The sequence below is a fragment of the Pseudorca crassidens genome, chromosome 3 (assembly GCF_039906515.1).
Source record: "Pseudorca crassidens isolate mPseCra1 chromosome 3, mPseCra1.hap1, whole genome shotgun sequence".
Taxonomy (NCBI): domain Eukaryota; kingdom Metazoa; phylum Chordata; class Mammalia; order Artiodactyla; family Delphinidae; genus Pseudorca; species Pseudorca crassidens.
In genome coordinates this window covers 26,431,005-26,451,668 of record NC_090298.1, presented here as the reverse complement: position 1 = coordinate 26,451,668, position 20,664 = coordinate 26,431,005, and the positions used below count along the sequence as shown (strand labels likewise).

Below are 20,664 nucleotides of genomic sequence, written 5' to 3'. Positions count from 1 at the left end.
GAGAATCTGCCTGCCAATGGAGGGGACGCGGGTTCGAGCCCTGGTCTGGGAAGATCCCACATGCCGCGTAGCAACTAAGCCCGTGCGCCACAGCTACTGAGCCTGCGCGTCTGGAGCCTGTGCTCCGCAACAAGAGAAGTTCGCGACAGTGAGAGGCCCGCGCACCGCGATGAAGAGTGGCCCCCACTCGCCGCAACTAGAGAAAGCCCACGCACAGAAACGAAGACCCAACACAGCAAAAATAAATAAATAAATTTATTAAAAAAAAAAAAAGAAAAGAACCTACAAAAACAAACCCAAAACAATTAAGAGAATGGTAATAGGAACATAAATATTGATAATTACCTTAAATGTGAAGGGATTAAATGCTCCAACCAAAACACGCAGGCTTGCTGAATGGATACAAAAGCAAGATCTGTATATATGTTGTCTACAAGAGACCCACTTTGGACCTAGGGAAACATACAGACTGAAAGTGAGGGGATGGAAAAAGAAATTCCATGGAAATGGAAATCAAAAGAAGGCTGGAGTAGCAACACTCATATCAGATAAAATAGACTTTAAAATAAAGAATGTTACAATTTGGACACTACATAATGATCAAGGGATCAATCCAAGGAGAAGATTTAACAATTATAAATATATATGCACCCAACATAGGAGCACCTCAATAAATAAGGCATATGTTAACAGCTATAAAAGAAGAAATTGACAGTAACACAATAATAGTGGGAGACTTTCACACCTCACTTACACCAATAGACAGATCATCCAGACAGAAAATTAATAAGGAAACACAAGCTTTAAATGACACAATAGACCAGATAGATTTAATTGATATTTATAGGACATTCCATCCGAAAACAGCAGATTACACTTTCTTCTGAAGTGCACACGGAACATTCCCCAGGATACATCACATCTTGGGTCACAAATCAAGCCTTGGTAAACTTAAGAAAACTGACATCATATCAAGCATCTTTTCCGACTACAATGCTATGAGATTAGAAATAAATTACAGGTAAAAAAATGTAAAAATCACAAACACATGGAGGCTAAACAATACATTACTAAATAACCAAGAGATCACTGAAGAAATCAAAGAGAAAATAAAAAAATACCTAGAGACAAATGACAATGAAAACATGAAGATCCAAAACCTATGGGATGCAGCAAAAGCAGTTCTAAGAGGGAAGTTTATAGCTATACAAGCCTACCTCAAGAAACAAGAAAAATCTCAAATAAACAATCTAACCTTTCACCTAAAGGAACTAGAGAAAGAAGAACAAACAAAACCCAAAGTTAGCAGAAGGAAAGAAATCATAAAGATCAAAGCATAAATAAATGAAATAGAAACAAAGAAAACAATAGCAAAAGTCAATAATACTAAAAGCAGGTCTTTGAGAAGATAAACAAAACTGATAAACCTTTAGGCAGACTCATCAAGAAAAAGAGGGAGAGGACTCAAATCAACAAAATTAGAAGTGAAAAAGGAGATGTTACGACACTGCAGAAATACAAATCATCATAAGAGACTAATACAAGCAACTCTATGCCAATAAAATGGACAACCTGGAAGAAATGGAAAAATCATTAGAAAAGTATAAACTTCCAAGACGGAAACGGGAAGAAATAGAAAATAAGAACAGACCAATCACAAGTAATGAAATTGAAACTGTGATTAAATATCTTCCAACAAACAAAAGTCCAGGAACAGATGGCTTCACAGGTGAATTCTATCAAACATTTAGAGAAGAGCTAACACCCATCCTTCTCAAACTCTTCCAAAAGATTGCAGAGGAAGGAACACTCCCAAACTCATTCTACGAGGCCACCATCACCCTGATACCAAAACCAAAGATACTACAAAAAAAGAAAATTATAGACCAATATCACTGATGAATATAGATGCAAAAACCCTCAACAAAACACTAGCAAACAGAATCCAACAACACATTAAAATGATGATACACCACGATCAAGTGGGATTTATCCCAGGGATGCAAGCATTCTCCAGTATACACAAATCAATGTGATATACCATATTAACAAATTGAAGAATAAAAACCATATGATCATCTCAATAGATGCAGAAAAAGCTTTTGACAAAATTCAACACCCACTTATGATAAAAACTCTCCAGAAAGTGGCCATACAGGGAATCTACCTCCTCATAATAAAGGCCATATATGACAAACCCACAGCAAACATCATTCTCAATGGTGAAAAACTGAAAGAATTTCCTCTGAGATCAGGAACAAGACAAGCAAGTCCACTCTCACCACTATTAGTTAACAGAGTTTTGGAAGTCCTAGCCATGGCAATCAGAGAAGAAAAAGAAATAAAAGGAATCCAAACTGGAAAAGAAGAAGTAAAACTGTCACTGTTTGCAGATGACATGATACTATGCATACATAATCCTAAAGATGCCACTGGAAAACTACTAGAGCTAATCAATGAATTTGGTAAAGTTGCAGGATACAAAATTAACGCACAGAAATCTCTTGCATTCCTATACACTAACAATGAAAGATCAGAAAGAGAAATTAAGGAAATAATCCCATTCACCATTGCAACAAAAAGAATAAGATACCTAGGAATAAACCTACCTAAGGAGGTAAAAGACTTGTACTCAGGAAACTATAAGACACTGATGAAAGAAATCGAAGATGACACAAACAGATGGAGAGATATACGATGTTCTTGGATTGGAAGAATCAATATTGTGAAAATGACTATACTACACAAAGCAATCTAGAGATTCAATGCAATCCCTATCAAATTACCAATGGCATTTTTTTACACACAAGTAGAACAAAAAATCTTAAAATTTATATGGAGACACCAAAGACCCTGAATAGCCAAAGCAATCTTGAAGGAAAAAAATGGAGCTGGAGGAATCAGACTCCCTGACTTCAGACTATACTACAAAGCTACAGGAATCAAGACAATATGGTAATATGGTACTGGCACAAAAACAGAAATATAGATCAATGGAACAGGATAGAAAGCCCAGAGATAAACCCACACACCTATGGTCAACTAATCTATGACAAAGGAGGTAAGGATATACAATGGAGAAAAGACAGTCTCTTCAATAAGCGGTGCTGGGAAAACTGGACAGCTACATGTAAAATAATGAAATTAGAACACTCTCTCACACCATAAACAAAAATAAACTCAAGATGGATTAGAGAACTAAATGTAAGACCAGACACTATAAAACTCTTAGAGGAAAACATAGGAAGAACACTCTTTGACATAAATCACAGCAAGGTCTTTTTTCACCCACCTCCCAGAGTAATGGAAATAAAAACAAAAATAAACAAATGGGACCTAATGAAATTTAAAAGCTTTTGCACAGAAAAGGAAACTATAAACAAGACTAAAAGACAACTCTCAGAATGGGAGAAAATATTTGCAAACGAATCAACGGACAAAGGATTAATCTCCAAAATGCATAAACAGCTCAGGCAGCTCAATACCAAAAAAACAAACAAGCCAATCAAAAAATGGGCAGAAGACCTAAATAGACATTTCTCCAAAGAAGTTATACAGATTGCCAACATACACATGAAAAGCTGCTCAACATCACTAATCATTAGAGAAATGCAAATCAAAACTACAATGAGGGGGCTTCCCTGGTGGCACAGTGCTTGAGAGTCCGCCTGACGAGGCAGGGGATGTGGGTTTGTGCCCCTGTCTGGGAAGATCCCACATGCCGCAGAGCGGCTGGGCCCGTGAGCCATGGCCGCTGAGCCTGCGCGTCCGGAGCCTGTGCTCTGCAACGGGACAGGCCACAACAGTGAGAGGCCCGCGTACCGCAAAAAAAAAAAAAAAAAAAAAAAACTACAATGAGGTTATCACCTCACACCAGTTAGAATGAGCACCATCAGAAAATCTACAAACAACAAATGCTGGAGGGGGTGTGGAGAAAAGGGAACCCTCTTACACTGTTGGTGGGAATGTAAATTGATACAGCCACTATGGAGAACAGTATGGAGGTTCCTTAAAGAACTAAAAATAGAACTACCATACGACCCAGCAATCTCACTACTGGGTATATACCCTGAGAGAACCATAATTCAAAGACACATGAACCCCAATGTTCATTGCAGCACTTTTTACAGTGGCCAGGCCATTGAAGTAACCTAAATGTCCATTGACAGATGAATGGATAAAGAAGATGTGATACATATATACAATGGAATATTACTCAGCCATAAAAAGGAATGAAATTGGGTCAATTGTAGAGATGTGGATGGACCTAGAGATTGTCATACAGAGTGAAGTAAGTCAGAAAGAGAACAATAAATATCATATATTAACGCATATATGTGGAATCTAGAAAAATGGTATAGATGAACCTATTTCCAAGGCAGAAATAGAGACACAAACATAGAGAACAAACATATGGACAGCAAGGGGGGAAAGGGGGATGAGGGCTGGGATGAATTGTGAGACTGGGATTGACATATATACACTAATATGTATAAAATAGATAACTAATAAGAACCTGCTGTGTAAAAAATAAAATAAAATAAAATTCAAAAAAAGAATGAACTATGAACATTTTCTCACACCATATACAAATATAAACTCAAAATGGAAAAAAAAACCTGTTAAATTAACCTTACATTATTTCAAAGTGACAAAGGTAGGTGTAAGTCCAAATACTGCTTGATAATACACAAAGTATAAAAGTAGAGGGTCTGGGCTTCCCTGGTGGCGCAGTGGTTGAGAGTCTGCCTGCCAATGCAGGGGACACGGGTTCGTGCCCCAGTCCGGGAGGATCCCACGTGCCGCGGAGCGGCTGGGCCCGTGAGCCATGGCCGCTGAGCCTGTGCGTCTGGAGCCTGTGCTCCGCAGCGGGAGAGGCCACAACAGTGAGAGGCCCGCATACCGCAAAAAAAAAAAAAAAAAAAAAAAGTAGAGGGTCTTTGTTTACAGGGCAATAGGTTTTGTTCAAAAACTGGTCAGAATTAAGCTCATAGAAACTCAAAAATAGAAACCTCTGGGGACTTACCTGGCAGTCCAGTGGTTAAGACTCCACGCTTCTGCTGCAGGGGGCACTGGTTTGATCCCTGGTCAGGGAACTAAGATCCTGCATAGCTGCAGGGTGCAGCCAAAAAACAAAAACAAAAACAAAACTCTGAAGGGATTAAAGGAGGAGAGAAAAGAGAAAGAGAACAGGAAGATTGTGGTTCTTTACATGTACCTACCTCTCCATTACTGTAGCAGGTGAGCACCCCAATTGTTATAGGTCATTTTCCAGCAAGGGCAAGAGAGACTGCTCTGCACTCACCAGGTTTCAATGGACCGCTCCTGGAGTGGCTTTCAGAGTCACTGGATGATCCAGAGTCGGAGGATGATGTAGGCAGGGTATGCTAATCAAACATCGAAGGAAAATCAACAAGATGCAATGCTTGGGTTTTCAGCAGGGTTCTGCCAGCCTTCTCTGGAATGTCATGTATAGTGTTCTGAGGGAAGGGGACATCAATATTATCCAGGTGGGCTGAGGAAAAAAAAAACATAATAATTGCAGACTTACTTTTCTGTTATAAAATTTTTAGCCAACTATTAGTCGGACTGAGTAGTAGTAATGCAAATCTTTCCAGGGCCAGGGTATTGCTTTTTGTCCAGCTTGAGGAACACTTCATCAAAATATTAAAGTGCCTCAAACAGAATCTCCTTACAAAGTATTTTCATGGATAGCAGTCATTAAATTGCAGCTCAAGTCTTGGCAGTAACGTGTTATAGTTTTCACTGTAGAGGTCTTACATGTCTTTTGTTAAATTTGTTCCTAAGTATTTTGTGGATTTTAATGCTTGTTTAAATGCTAATGATTTTATTTCTTCCTTTGTAATATGTATGACTTTTATATCTTTTTCTTACCTTTTTACATTGGCTAAGGTCTCCAGTACAATATTGAAAAAAGTGGTGAGAGTGAACATCTTAGCTTTGTTTATAATCTTGAGGGAAGAATATTCAATATTCTTTAGGTATTCTTTAGGTATAATCAACCTTTAGGTATATTATCTTTAGGTTCTTCCTAAATGCTTTTAAATTTAACAAAAAGTTCCCTTTCATGTTTTAGTTTGCAAAGAGGTTTTTGTTTTAAAATCATGATGGCTATTGAATTTTATGAGGCATTTTTGCATTTATTGGTATGGTTATATGGTTTTTCTCCTTTATTCTGTTACAGTGGCAAATAACACCAACTGATTATCAAATGTTAAGGCAACCTTCTATTCCTAGAATACACCTACTTAATCAGGATGTAGTATTGCTGCTTTTGACTTGCTAATATTTTGTGAAAGATTTTTGCAACTTAAGAGATGTTGGTCTCCAATTTTCTTGTAGTGTTTCTGTCAAGTTTTTGGCAGTATTATCTTGGCTTCATAAAATGAGTTGGGAACACTTTCTATTTTCTAAAGGAGTTTGTGTAAGATTAGTATAATTTCTTCCTTAAATGTTTGATAGAATTCCCGAAGAAAACCATCTGGGCCTGCAGTTTTCTTTGCAGGAAGGTTTTCCATCATCAATTCAACTTTAAAAATAGAGTTATGAAAATTTTCTATTTCTTTTTGTATCAGTTTGGTAAGTTGTGTTTTTAAAAGAACTCTTTTCATCTATTTGTCAAGTTTATAGGCATAAAGTTATTCACTACATTCCTTTATTTGCCTTTTAATATATGTAGGGTCTGTGGTGATATTCCCTCCTTCATTTTTAATGGTGGTAATGTGTACTTTCCCTCCTTTTTTTCTTGATCAGTCTGCAGCATTCCCAAAAGTATGTCATGTCAGTGTTCTTTTTTCCCCAGGACAAGCAAAAAGGACGATCTTCTTTCAATATGAAGAGGTAGTACCCTCTTCTCTTTTCTTCTATTTCCCATCATACAACACACACACACACACACACACACACACACACTCTCACACACACACACATACATGCACACGAGCATATACACTTACAGATAAGGCAGACTATATCTAGGAGATCCCTCATTTTCCTAATGATAAGTTCCTCAAAATGTTCTTTGGACAACTAGAACACATAAACTTTGGGGGATATAGGCAAAATTTTTAAATGTCTACTTATAATTGTTAATTACTATGATTATACATCTGTATTTCACATCATATGTTTTATTGAGTTTTTTGGAATGTAATTTAATTTTTTTAATTGAGTATATTTGACATACAATATTATATGTTTCATGTATAGTATTGAGCTCTTGTGTTAAAATATATGTATCATATAAAACTGAAAATTTAAATGTGTCATTTATTATATGTGAATTATACCTCAATAAAACTGTTAAAGAAAAAAATATATGTGTATCATAAAATTTACCATTTTAAGTGTACAATTCAGTGGCATTAAGTGCTTTCACAATGTTGTGCAACCAATACCACTATCCATTTCCAGAACTTTATCATCCCAAACAGAAAATCTGTGCCCATTAAACAACTCCCCATTGCCCCTTCCTTCCAGGCCCTGGTAACCTCTATTCTACTTACTGTCTCTATGAATTTGCCTGTTCTAGGTACCTCATAGAAGTAGAATCATACAATACTTGTCCTTTTGTGTTTGGCTTATTTCACTTAGCAAAATGTTTTCAAGGTTCATCCATGTTGTAGCATGTATCAGAATTCCATTCCTTTTTATGGTTGAATAATATCCCATTGTATATATATATACAACAACTTGTTTATCCATTCACCTGTAGATGAACTTTTGGGCTGTTTCTACCTTTTGACTATTGTGAATAATGCTGTTATGAATATTGGTGAACAAGTGCCTGTTTGAGTCCCTGCTTTCAGTATTTTTGTGGTATATACATTGGAATGGAATTGCTGGGTCATACAGTAATTCAATGTTTAACTTTCTGAGGAACTGCTAAACTATTTTCCACAGCGGCTAAACCATTTTACTTTCCTACAGCAATACATGAAGACTCCAGTTTCTCCAGAGCATTGCCAACACTTGTTATTTTCCTTTTTTGTTTGTTTTTGTTGTTTGTTTTAGAATCATAGCCATCCTAATGGGCATAGAGTGGTATCTCATTGTGGTTTGGATTTGCATTTCCCTAATGACTAATGATGTTAAACATCTTTTCATGTGCTTATTGTCTAGTTGTATATCTTCTTTGGAGAAATGCCTATTCAAGATCTTTTCCCATTTTTGAATTGAGGTTTTTTTAACCCATTGCCTCATAGGAATTATTTATATATTCTGGATTAACATCCTTTATCAGATAGATGATTTGCAAATATTTTCTGCTACTCTATAAACTGTCTTTTTACTTTCTTGATAATGTCCTTTAATGCACAAATGTCTTTGATGAAGTCCAATTTTTCTATTTTTTCTTTATTGCCTATGCTTTTGGTGTCATATCCAAGAAATTATTGCCAAATCCAATGTCATAAAGACTTTCCCCTATGTTTTCATTTTAAAATTCTATACTTTTAGCTCTTAAGCTTAAGCCTTTGATCTGTTTTGAGTTAATTTTTGTATATGGTATATGGTAAAGATCCAACTTCATTCTTCTGCATGTGCATATCCAGTTTTCTCACTACCTTTTGTTAAAAAGACTGTCTTTCCCCATTTAATAGTCTTGGCACTCCTATTGAAAATCAATTGACCAGATGTGCTTGGGTTTATTTGGGGGCTCTATTCTATTCTTTTGGTCTATATGTCTATCCTCATGCCACTATCACACTGTTTTGATTACTATAGGTAAGTAATAAGTTTTGAAATCAGGAAATGTTAGTCTTACAAATTTGTTATTTTTCAAGATTGTTTTGGCTATTGTAAGCTTATATTGACTTTTAAATACTGATTTCCCCCCTCATATTTCATGATTCCATTTTAATCAAATATGTCACATGCAACTTCAATATAGTCTATTTTGGTAAAATTCTTTAAAGTGCATTAATTAAGCTCATATGAGATTGGAAAGTAGGGAAATGATGTCAGTATGCCATGGAAACTATATTGGTTCATCTGCACAATTTCCCAGCATGTAATATTTTGTGCCATCAAATAGAGCAGGGAGATGCAAGCACATTGGCAGGGTTGAACATAGCAAATACAAAGAAAGAGAGTATTGAGAACAATGCCCTTTCTCTCTATGTTCTCTTTTTCTTTTGAAATAATTTTCCACTTAAAGGAAAGTTGCAGAAATAGTACAAAGAGCTTACATATGCCTTTCTCCCAGCTTCCGTAATTTTCACAATTCCATAACCATCATACAATTACCAAAAACAGAAAAATAGCATTGGTGAATACTATTAACCAAACACAGATCTTATTTAAATTTCACTCATTTTCCCCTTAATGTCCTTTTTCTGCTTCAGGATCCAACCCATGATCCACATTGCATTTAGTTATTGGCTCCTTGGTTTCCGGCAATCTGTGATGGTTTCTCAGTCTTTCTTTGTCCTTCATGACCTTGATAGTTTGTAGAATGTCTTTCAACTTGGGTTCGTCTGATGTTTTCTCGTGATTAGCTTGAGGTGTTGCATTTTTAGCAAGATTACCCCAGAAGTGATATTGTGTCCATCTCAGTGCATAATGATTTCAGTGTGATTTGTTGCTGGTGATTTATTAACCTTGATCCCTTGGCTAAGGAGGTGTCTGCAGATATTCTCCACAGTAAAGTTACCAGTTTTCCCTATGTAATTGACAAATATCTTGGAGAAATACTCTGAGACTATGAAATATCTTCTTTCTTCTCGAACACTCACAACTGATTTTAGCATCCATCAAACTGACCAGACCTGCAACACTTACTATGGTGGTGTCTGCCTGGTGGTAATTTTTTTTATTTCTCTCATTTCTTCTACATTTATTAGTTGGAATTCTTTTGTAAGAAGAGATATTGTTTCCCCTATACATGTATTTATTCAATTCCTTTTTTAAAAAAATTATTTATTTAATTAATTTATTTTTGGCTGTGTTGGGTCTTCGTTGCTGCGTGCAGGCTTTCTCTAGTTGTGCAGAGTGGGGGCTACTTTTGGTTGTGGTGCGCGGGCTTCTCACTGCGGTGGCTTCTCTTGTTGCGGAGCATAAGCTCTAGAGCGCAGGCTCAGTAGCTGTGGCACACGGGCTTGGTTGCTCCATGGCGTGTGGGATCTTCCCGGGCCAGGGCTTGAACCTGTGTCCCTGCATTGGCAGGCGGATTCTCAACCACTGTGCCACCAGGGAAGCCCTTCAATCCTTTTTTATGTTGGTATGGATTCATGGAAATTTGTTTTCTGAGCTCAAATTCAATACTATTATTATTATTATTAATTTATGTTTTGCAGTATGCGGGCCTCTCACTGTTGTGGTCTCTCCCGTTGCGGAGCACAGGCTCCTGACGCGCAGGCTCAGCGGCCATGGCTCACGGGCCCAGCCGCTCCGCAGCATGCGGGATCTTCCTGGACCGGGGCACGAACCTGTGTCCCCTGCATCGGCAGGCGGACTCCCAACCACTGAGCCACCGGGGAAACCCTAAGATTTTTTAACTTACGATTTCTTGGCTTTACAATGGTGTGAAGCTATACCCATTTGTACTTAGAATTTTTAATTTTGATTTTTCCAGGCTAGTAACATGCGGTAGATACTCTCTTGTGATGCTGGGCGGGGGCAGCAAGCTGTAGCTCCATCAGCCATGTGACCATGAGTATAAACAACCAATACACTTACAACCATTCTGTACCCAGACAACCATGCTGTCTTTCACTTTTAGTACAGTATTTAATACTCCATGAGATATTCAATACTTTATTATAAAATTGGCTTTTGTGTTAGATGATTTTGCCCAACTGTAGACTAATGTTAGTGTTCTGCACATGTTTAAGGTAGGCTAGGCTAAACTATGATATTCAGTAGTTTAGGTGTATTAAATACATTTTCAACTTTAAGATAGGTTTATTAGGACGTAACTCCATTGTAAGTCAGGGAATATATCTTTTGCACAAATAAGATACATACGTATTTTCTTTTTTTCTTAATAGATCTTTATTGGAGTATAATTGCTTCACAATACCGTGTTAGTTTCTGCTGTACACCAAAGTGAATCAGCCATATGCATACATATGTCCCCATATCCCCTCCCTCATGAGCCTCCCTCCCATCCTCCCTATCCCACCCCTCTAGGTCATCTCCTTCTATGTGAAGAGTAACATGCCATAGATACTCTTCTGTACTTTGCTTCTTCTCCACCCCCCTCCATATCACCCCCCTTCTTCCTTTTGGCTCAGTTTGGTTACATGTTTTGTCTCAGATGGGCATAGTACTTAGTTTTCACCATCTTTATGTATTTTGATTTTGTTGCTATATCCCAGATGCCCCAACCATTTTTTATACCTCCTTTCATCAAGCTACTTTCAGCTTTTTTTTTCTTAAAAGGTAAGATTCTAATCTTACTGTAGTAGTTCTTTATTAAGAGTTTAATTTATCTCTTGTTACTATGCCAGTATTTCTCACTGGATTATGCTTTAAAAAAATTCTCCAACCACAATGCTACGAAACTAGAAATCAACTATAAGAAAAAAAAACTGCAAAAAACACAAACACATGGAGGCTAAACAATCTGCTACTAAACCACCAATGGATCACTGAAGAAATCAAAGAGGAAATCAAAAAATACCTAGAGACAAATGAAAATGAAAACACAATGATCCAAAACCTATGGGACACAGCAAAAGCAGTTCTAAGAGGGAAGTTTACACTGATACAAGCTTACCTCAGGAAACAAGAAAAATTGCAAATGAAAAATCTAAATTTACACCTAAAGCAACTAGAGAAAGAAGAACAAACAAAACCCAAAGTGAGTAGAAGGAAAGAAACCATAAAGATCAGAGGCTAAATAAATGAAATGGAGACTAAAAAACAATAGAAAGGATCAATGAAACTAAAAGCTGGTTCTTTGAAAAGATAAACAAAATGGATAAACCTTTAGCCAGATTCATCAAGAAAAAAAAGGAGGGGCTTCCCTGGTGGTCCAGTGGTAAAGAATCCGCTTTACAATGCAGGGGACATGGGTTCAATCCCTGGTCAGGAAACGAAGATCCCACATGCAACGGGGCAACTAAGCCCGTGTGCCACAACTGCTGAGCTCTCACGCCTCAACTAGAGAGCCTTCATGCCACAAACTACAGAGCCCACGTGCTCTGGAACCCGCGCCTCACAACTACAGAGCCTAGGTGCCCTGGACCCATGCGCCAAAACTAGAGAAGAGAAAACTCGCACGCCACAACTAGAGAGATCCCACATTCCTCAACGAAGATCCTGCATGCTGCAACTAAGACCTGATGCAGCCAAAAATAAATAAATCTTAAAAAAAAAAAAGGGAGATAACCAAAATCAATAAAATCAGAAATGAAAAGGGAGAAGTTACCACCGACAGCACAGAAATATAACACAAAGGATCGTAAGAGACTACTACAAGCAACTATACACCAATGAAATACGCAAGCTAGAAGAAATGGACAAATTCTTAGAAAGAAACAATCACCTAAAACTGAACCTGGAAGAAGTAGCAAATATGAGCTGACCAATTACCAGTATTGAAATTAAGTCAGTAATTTTAAAGCTCCCAACAAACAAAAGTCCACGACCAGATGGCTTCACAAGTCAATTCTACCAAACGTTTAGAGAAGAGTTAACATCCATCCTTCCAAAACTATTCCAAAAGATTGCAGAGGAAGGAACATTTCCAAACTCATTCTACGAGGCCACCATCACCCTGATACAAAAACCAGGCAAAGATATCACAAAAAAAGAAAATTACAGGCCAATATCACTGATGAACATAGATGCAAAAATCCTCAACAAAATACTAGCAAACCAACTCTAACATTAAAAGGATCATAAACAATGATCAAGTGGGATTTATCCCAGGGATGCAAGGATTTTTCAATATCTACAAATCAATCAATGTGATATATCACATAACAAACTGAAGAATAAAAACCATATGATCATCTCAATAGATGCAGAAAAAAGCTACAGTGATTAAGAATCCACCTGCCAATGCAGGGGACACGGGTTCAATCCCTGGGCTGGGAAGATCCCACATGCCGCAGAGCAACTAAGTCCATGTGCCACAACTACTGAGCCTGCGCTCTAGAGCCTGTGAGCCGTAACTATTGAGCCCGTGTGCCACAACTACTGAGCTCATGCTCCATGACTACTGAAGCCTGCGCACTCTAGGGCCCATGTGTCGCAACTACTGAGCCTGCATGCTGCAACTACTAAAGCCCACGTGCCTAGAGCCCACGCTCCACAAGAGAAGCCACCACAATGGGAAGCCCGTGCACTGTAACGAAGAGTAGCCCCCACTCGCCACAACTAGAGAAAGCCTGCACGCAGCAATGAAGACCCAATGCGGCCAAAAATAATAATAAATAAAATAAATAAAATCCCCTTAAAAAATATTCAACAACCATTTATGATAAAAACTCTCCAGAAAGTGTGCATAGAGGGAACCTACCTCAACATAATAAAGGCCACCCACAGCTAATATCACACTCAATGGTGAAAAACTGAAAGCATTCCCTTTAAGATCAGGAACAAGAGAAGGATGCCCATTCTCGCCACTTATATTCAGCATAGTTTTGGAAGTCCTAGCCATGGCAATCAGAAAAGAAAAGGAAATGAAAGGAATACAAATTGGAAAGGAAGAAGTAAAACTGTCACTGTTTGCACATGACATGATACTATACATAGAGAATCCTAAAGATGCCACCAGAAAACTACTAGATCTAATCAATGAATTTGGTAAAGTTGCAGGATACAAAATTAATGTACAGAAATCTCTTGCATTCCTATACACTAATGATGAAAAATCTGAATGAAAAATGAAGGAAACACTCCCCGTTTACCATTGCAACAAAAAGAAAAAAATACCTAGGAATAAACCTACCTAGGGAGACAAAAGACCTGTATGCAGAAAACTATAAGACACTGATGAAAGAAATCAAAGATGACACAAACAGATGGAGAGATATACCATGTTCTTGGATTGGAAGAATCAATATTGTGAAAATGACTATACTACTCAAGGCAATCTACAGACTCAATGCAATCCCTATCAAATTACCAGTGGCATTTTTTACAGAAGTAGAACAAAAAATCTTAAAATTTGTATGGAGACACAAAAGACCCCGAATAGCCAAAGGAGTCTTGAGGGAAAAAAACGGAGCTGGAGGAATCAGACTCCCTGACTTCAGACTATACTACAAAGCTACAGGAATCAAGACAATATGGTACTAGCACAAAACCCAGAAATATCGATCAATGGAACAGGATAGAAAGCCCAGAGATAAACCCATGCACCTATGGTCAACTAATCTAAGACAAAGGAGGCAAGGATATACAATGGAGAAAAGACAGTCTCTTCAATAACTGGTGCTGGGAAAAGTGGACAAGCTACATGTAAAAGAATGAAATTAGAACACTCCCTAACACCATACACAAAAATAAACTCAAAATGTATTAGAGAACTAAATGTAGGACCGGACACTATAAAACTCTTAGAGGAAAACACAGGAAGAACACTCTTTGACATAAATCACAGCAAGATCTTTTTTGACCCACCTCCCAGAGTAATGGAAATAAAAAAAATAAACAAATGGGACCTAATGAAACTTCAAAGCTTTTGCAAAGCAAAGGAAACTACAAACAAGACAAAAGGACAACCCTCAGAATGGGAGAAAATATTTGCAAACGAATCAGTGGACAAAGGATTAATCTCCAAAATATATAAACAGCTCATGCAGCTCAATATTAAAAAAAACAAACAAGCCAATCAAAAAATGCGCAGAAGACTAAACAGACATTTCTCCAAAGAAGACATACAGATGGTCAAGAAGCACATGAAAAGCTGCTCAACATCACTAATTATTAGAGAAATGCAAATCAAAACTACAATGAGGTATCACCTCACGCCAATTAGAATGAGCATCATCAGAAAATCTACAAACAACGAATGCTGGAGAGGGTGTGGAGAAAAGGGAACACTCTTGCTCTGTCGGTGGGAATGTAAATTGATACAGCCACTATGGAGAACAGTATGGAGTTTCCTTAAAAAACTAAAAATAGAACTACCATATGACCCAGCAATCCCACTACTGGGCTTATACCCAGAGAAAACCATAATTCAAAAAGACACATGCACCCCAATATTCACTGCAGCACTATTTACAATAGCCAGGTCATGGAAGCAACCTAAATGCCCATCAACAGAAGAATGGATAAAGAAGATGTAGTACATATATACAATGGAATATTACCCAGTCATAAAAAGGAACGAAATTGGGTCATTTGTAGAGATGTGGATGGATATAGAGACTGTCATACAGAGTGAAGTAAGTCAGAAAGAGAAAAACCAATATCGTACATTAACGCATATATATGGAACCTAGAAATAAGGTAGAGATGAACTGGTTTGCAGGGCAGAAATAGAGACACAGATGTAGAGAACAAACGTATGGACACCAAGGGGCGAAAGTGGCGGCTGGGGGTGTGGGATGAATTGGGAGATTGGGATTGGCATGTATACACTAATAAGTATGAAATGGATAGCTAATAAGAACCTGCTGTATAAAAAAATAAAATTAAATTCAAAAAAAATTAATATATAATCATGCATTTGTACCTGTACAAGTGTTCAATGTTTTGTGGTGTTTTATATTTTTCATAAGTGGGATGCTATTGAATTCAGTATTCTAAACCTTGCTTTTTATTCTTTTCATGTCAGTAGATATTGATTTACATCATTCTTTTAAATTACTACATAATATTTCATAGTAGGGCTTTACTATGGCTTATGTAGCCATTTATGAATATATCGATGGGTATTTAGGTTGTCCTTTTTTCTTTTCTTTGCAACTATGAACTAGGGGTAAGAATATCTTTGTGCATGCCACTTAAATTACATGTTTGATGCATACAGGATAGATATTGAGAAATGGAATTGCTGGGTCATTGAGAATGAATAATTACCATTTTCAAAGTTACTGCCACGTTGCTTTTCAGAGAGCCTTAAATAATGTTTTTTCTATCAGTTGAGTGGGAGAATACCATTTCCTCACATTCTTGATTGGTAGTATCAACATTTTTTATTTTTTGCCAATTATATGGTGAAAAGTTACATCTTATTTTAATTTACATGTCTGCAATGACTAGGGAGAATAACATTGATTTTTACATTTACTGATCATTTGATTTCTCCCACTCCGTAACTGTCTAAGCTACGCATATACTTGTAGCCTTACTTATGAATTCTTAAATTAGCTTGTTAAACTATATACTAAATATTATTAGGATATTTGGGGGATTACATTGTCTTTATGGAACAAGTTGGAGAGAACTGGCATCATAATATACTGAGACCATTAATAGTCTCCATTTATCTAGATGTTTTTCTATGTCCTATAGTTTACTTTTTCCCCTGCAAAGATCTTATATATTTATTGTTATGTTTATTCTTAGGTGTTTTATACTTAGGTTTCTGTTGCAAATTCCCTTCGATTACATTTTCTAACTATCTATTGCTGGTGAACAGGAAAACCACCAGTTTGTGAATGTTTACCTGCTATCCAGTCACTTTGCCGTACTCTGTTATTATTTGTCAGTTTTCATCACACTTGTTTTCACAATCTACCATCTGGTAGACTAATACTACCCTGGAGCCGCCACCTCTTATCCCAAGTCCCTAGGAATAACAGAAAAGTTATAAGAAGAATACAATCCATAGCATGTAGAAATCTCCTTCTGGAGATAGTTTGCACATATGCAAACACACTTTTTCTTTTCCCACTTATACAGTACAGTAGTATACTGAATAAACAGTTAATCATTTTCTGCTGCCTTCTGATAAGAGTGTTCAATGTCAGTACACAGAGAGGATCCCCTTCTATTTAAGGGTGCCACTATATGGATGTACAATAATTTACCCAGTGCCCCATGGAGGAAACCGGTGCCCAATCCTCTCTGATTACAATGAAAATACTTGTATGAAAGGCTTTGCATCAATATCTTCAGGATCAATTCCTAGCAGTGAAATTCCTAAACCTGGATCGAAAAGTATATACACCTTCAATATATATATTATACATATATATTTTTTGGCCATGCCGCGTAGCTTGAGGGACCTTAATTCCCCAACCAGGGACTGAACCCACACCCTAGGCAGTGAAAACGTGAAGTCCTAACCACTGGACCCCCAGGGAATTCCCACACCTTCAATATTGACAGCCACCGTCCAGTTGCCCTTCATAGAGGCTGTATCAATACACATTCGGAACAGTACATCAGCATGCTGTTTGCCTACACCTTCAGCAATACAACAGATGCTGTTTAAAACTGCTTGAAAGGAATATAGACAGAATTGGTATCTTAATTCTTGCTGTAGCAGATGCTGTTAATGTCCCAGCTAGTAACTTTACCTGCAGCCATAAATAACAGTTCCTGCACATTCTGACAGCATCCAACTTGTGTCTGAATCTTTCTGCTTCTCTTCCCGAGTCATTCTGAGGTGTCACGGAACGTGCTCCACCCTGCAAGGGTGGACTTTCCAGGATGGCTGGGAAGAAACAGTCTATCAGCCTCTCGGAGGCAACCCCCAACCGATAAAGAATAGGAATCAGTGGATAAATATGTAAGCTTCTCCATCTCTCAGCAGGCAATTCTTGCCGGTTCCTCAGAGTGAATTCAGCTCTTGTTGACTACAGCAGTAATCTTCACTTTAATGTATCCTTTATTGACTTTTCTACCTTCTCTATCTCACTTTCCCTACCTCCTCTCTTCCTGATATCACCTCCCCAGTAGCTACATGCCCCCTAATCCTTGCCTCAAGGTCTGCTTTTGCGGAGACCTAAACTGGTACCAGAGATGGCCATGGAAAGTTGACTCTCAAGAATGGGGCTAGAGAATTTGCTCACTCTCTGGTCAGGAGGCATCAAGAACCTCATTGCTGGTCTAAGTCGGGGTAGTGACAACCCACAGCATGCTCTAGCAGCACGTTTACTAAGACTTTCACCTCTGTTTGGGAATAAGGAACGGGTGGAAGGGACCAGGCTGGGGAATACGTGGTAGCTCTTGAGTGGTGTGGGACAATGGTATTCAAAAGGATTGTAGAGGTGGCTGACTTCTGTTAACTCTCCTGGAAGCCTTGAAGAAAGAGACTGGCACACCAGGTCAGCCAACTATCAACTCAGGGCATGTCAAGAGAGCCAGAAGGCTTTCATGGCTGATTTTAATTAGACTCTTACCTCTTGCAGCAGGAGGGCAGACTATGCTGAACATTAGCCTCAGGATACGATAATAAAAATGTCAGAGCTACAGTGGGATGCCGAATGCAAGCCAAAGCAGGTGTTCTGCGTTAATGTAAGGGCCCTGAAAAGGAAGAAATAGGACTGTGAAACTTGGAATAGTTGTATCTGGGTGAATGCGCTATACAATCTTAACCCCACATTTCCTTGAGTCTTCTGGGCGGGCAAGCTTATTTATAAAAAGACCTTCCCTTTTCTCCTGTGTTTTCTAATAGTTTCCTTCCTTTTTTCTCCCATTCAAATTTGACTGAATTATAATGTATTTTGTTGCAAGGAATGAATTGGGAATCCAACTTTTTTTTCTTTTTTGAGACAGCTATCCAGTTCTTCAGGATCATTAATTGAATAATTCATCTTTCCCCATTGATATCAAATGCCACCCTGGTGACATATTAAATTCCATATGCATTTGGGTCTTGTGGGAGAGAATGCTAGTTATTTACCAAAGCTTTTCCTTCCTCTCTCTGGGCTCACAGCACGTTAGTTTCCCAGCTTCGACTGCAGTCAGGAAGTGATGGACCTGGCACGTAAAAGCTTCCCACACATGATCCTCCATCCTCTTTGCCTTCTGCCATGTGGAATGGAGATATCCTCCAGAAAAACTTGAGAAGCCACATACTGAGCATGGCAGAGCTAAAGATGCAAGGAGCACGAGCTCCAGAATCCTTGCCTGGAGGAGAGCCTGCCAAGCAGGAACACCTGTTTTGGACTTTATGAAAATGAGAAATCATCTTTCATTTTATGAGCCATTCATTTTTTTCCCTTTTTTCTGTCTTTCCTTAAACCACATATTGTTACTTTATCTAATATAGGTCTACTTCTATACTCTGTTCTGTTCCATTCATCTGTCTGCCTGCTCACGTGCCAGTAATGCACTGTTTTAATTAATACAACTTTATAATGTATTTTGGCACATAGTAGGGCCAATCCCTTCATTAACTTTTATTTTACAATTTTTTCCCTGGTTTCCCTCCTTTTCCATATGAACTTTAGAACCAGTATCACTAGCCAAAATAAAATCTCCTTGCTATGTTTATTGAAATTGCCTTATATGTAGAGTCTGATATGGGAAGAATTGACATCTTTATAATGTTGAATCTTCTTATATAAACATCTTTCCATAGAATTCATGTCTTCATTTATATTCTTCAATACCTTCGTAAACTTCTCCTTGTATAGGTGGTAATTTTTCATTTAGTTTATTCATAGGTATCTTTTTCTGGTGAAGTAATGCTATTATAAGTAAGACCTTTCCCTCTGTTATATTTTATAATTGGTCATTGCTTATATAGGAAGTCTACTAGGATGATGTGTTGCGTCTTACCATGACGTCAAATAAAAATAAAATACCAGTCTGCCACCCAAGAAAAGCACTTAAAAGCAAAATAAATCTTTAAAAGTTTTTAAGCAAAATAAATCTGAAAAGAAGTTTAAAATGTCTATACTGCAATAGCAGAAAAACAGACTGTATAAAGAGAAGGTATGTTGTCAGTTTATTCAGAATGGTCAGAGAATGTCCGTCCCCCTTTTGGATTGGAATTCCAAGAGCTACCCACATTTATAAACTTTCCATACTATTTAACAAATAAGCATTGTCAAGTTGGGGTTTGAGGAGGGTCAATAACATCACCATTCTCCACTAAGCTCCTAAGCAACTTAGAAACAGGCTCAGGTATTCAGCCAGATGGAGGTAAAAGTGTCATCATTATTGAGAAAGCTGATAGTAGAGAACAAGGCTTAAATCTGTGGCAACAACTTGTTTCCTACATCGCACCCCAGAGATATAGAGACTTTGCCATCCACTGGCACCACTGGACAACCGTGCCTGTTCTTACAAACTTCTGGCATGGAAGGGCAGAGCAGAACATACTTCGATAAGAAGGCATCCTAGAATTCCCTTGTTTCACTCTTCCTTGCCTGGGGAGGAGTGAGTAAAAGGGCAGAGCAAGGTCAGGACTGTAACGGAAGGTGACTCCATATGGAAAGAAAATCAGAAGTGATGAATAGTGTTACCCTCTGAGAACCAGCAAAGCTATGTTCTAAGAGCGATATTCTTTTTAGGGACCAAAAGTTCGTATCTACGGTTTTTGGACGCTAGTGTCAAATATTAGATTTGAATTTTAGGCAGAAAATCAAACTACATGGATTTTTATGTCATGCTGACATAAGCATTGTGGAACATGGTTATCAGGTTTTATCTGTAAGAGAAAAGATCACACAAAAGCTGTAGAACTGACACGACTGCCTTTCTTTTGTTTCTAACAAAGTTATTCTACGGACACAATCATTAGATTACAGGTATTATCTTTTAGCTCTTTTGGGCTCACGTGCT

The 20,664-nt window shown here is 37.9% G+C and overlaps 1 protein-coding gene across 1 annotated transcript in view; it reads right to left on the bottom strand.

Moving 5' to 3' along the window:
- The window catches only part of LOC137221173 (Golgi phosphoprotein 3-like), a 31,952-nt gene that overhangs the window by 8,500 nt on the left and 2,788 nt on the right, over positions 1–20,664 (bottom strand). The window contains exons 2-6 of the mRNA XM_067730458.1: positions 18,273–18,396; positions 16,592–17,584; positions 5,223–5,515; positions 5,027–5,112; positions 346–452 (exon numbers count right to left, since the gene is read on the bottom strand). The gene's annotated coding sequence lies outside the window, so the exon portion shown is untranslated. The remainder of the gene's footprint in view (positions 1–345; positions 453–5,026; positions 5,113–5,222; positions 5,516–16,591; positions 17,585–18,272; positions 18,397–20,664) is intronic.